The sequence below is a fragment of the Sinocyclocheilus grahami genome, unplaced genomic scaffold (genome assembly GCF_001515645.1).
Source record: "Sinocyclocheilus grahami isolate Dianchi unplaced genomic scaffold, SAMN03320097.WGS_v1.1 scaffold81.1, whole genome shotgun sequence".
NCBI lineage: Eukaryota > Metazoa > Chordata > Actinopteri > Cypriniformes > Cyprinidae > Sinocyclocheilus > Sinocyclocheilus grahami.
The window spans coordinates 298,580-300,496 of NW_015505260.1; positions in this window are offsets into that span (position 1 = coordinate 298,580).

Below are 1,917 nucleotides of genomic sequence, written 5' to 3' on the forward strand. Positions count from 1 at the left end.
GTTTTTGGAAGTGAAAAAGACTGTATAATTTACAGTGAATAACCGTAAATTGACATTCCCAGAATTCCCTGCATTACATTTCAAATTTGATGTTTTTTTGTTGAAATAACTGTTTCTTCTTAGTTTTTTCTTAGCAGTTTTGTATAGTAGGGTTGTGTGTTACACCTAATGTTGTTAAATGAATGTTTATTGCATTATTTCAGTTTCATGTGTGTTACCATGGTTGTGTTTGGTGTTTGTGTGAATGACACTGTGCACCTTCTATATATGTTATTATCTAAAAGCTGCTTGTGATGGGCTTTGGTTCATCATGTGACTTTATCATCACCACCTGGATTTGGTGGTTATCAGTGTATTACAAAGGTGCAAAACAGATTTCAGTACTTCAATAGGTTGGTATATTAACATTATATCAGTTAATGAAAATATGGTATTTAACTGTAAAACTGTTAAGTTAAAACCGTAAAACCTAAAACGTTGCTACCGTATTTTTTATGTTAAAATTCCGGCAACCACAGCTGCCAGTTTTTTACCGTAAATTGTACGGAATTTTTTTACAGTGATAAATTTAATTTATATTTAAAAATTGTATTTATTGTTATTACATTTCTTATTTAATTAAATACTTAAATTTCAGTTTTCTTTTTTCTTTTTTGTATTATTTACACAGTAGTATAGAAATGCAAGTTATATTTAATCGTTTTATACATTTTTTATTTAATTGTTTACCTTGTTTGTTGACTGGTTTTCAGTTTTTTGTATTAATTTGCACAAAGTAGTATATGAATTTGATTTATATTTAATTTGTAATATTTTACTTAAATTACCAAATGTTTTTAGTTTTCAGTGTTTCCTTTTTATGCAATGTAGTACATATATTTTATTTATATCTAAAAATTTTTTTTATTTCATTTCATTTTAATTTAAGTTAAGTTAATTAAATGTAATTTTTAATTAAATCAATTTATAACTTATTGGCCATAACATAATAATTATTGATTTATCAATTTCGGCCTAAATGCTAAGGAACGATCAAAAGACATCAATACAACAAAGTACTTCTCATGTTTATTTTTTGCCTTAATTGTAAAAAGGTGTTTGTTGTTGTTGTTGACTAATAGTTGAATAGGTTAACTAATATGTGAATATCTACCACAATCAGGGCCCCAGACTGCGACACAAAAATTTTGCGACCAAAAATATTAATTTGCGAGTGAAGTTTTTGCTGAGGTCGCCACTGGCGACTATATATAATTTACAAGTTATGACTTATGTTTTTGTTGTTGTTGTTGACTAATAGTTGAATAGGTTAACTAATATGCGAATATCTACCACAATCAGGGCCCCAGACTGCGACAAAAAAATTTTGCGGCCAAAAATATTAATTTGCGAGTGAAGTTTTTGCTGCGGGCTCGCCACTGGCGACTATATATAATTTACATGTTATGACTTAAAAATTTGCATATAATGCCTTTTGTCCTGATTGTTTTGCGATCGCATCATTTGCTATGTTCACATATTAAACTGAGATGAAGCACATCAAAGTTTTAGTGGAAAAAAGAGTTTCAAACAGTCTTCATCTCTGCAGCACAGCAGTGCTGACACACACCTGATAAACACAGCTCAGTTGTGCAGCACTAGAGATCGAAATTATGGAGACGTGCAAGTAAAAGTGCACAAAAGCAGTCTACTTCATGCACAACTTGAACAAACTACAACAGGTAACATTAAAGCTGTCAGCTGTGTGAATATTGGCAATATCGTTAACAATTCTCATTTATAATCATTATGGCTTCTTCTTATCAAGATCTTAGTCTATATGCTGTGTTCTGCTAATACGCGAACTTCATATTATTTGAAGCACACTTGCCGTCCATTAATCGCAAAAAGCTTCGTTACTTTTAAATAAACAAAGTA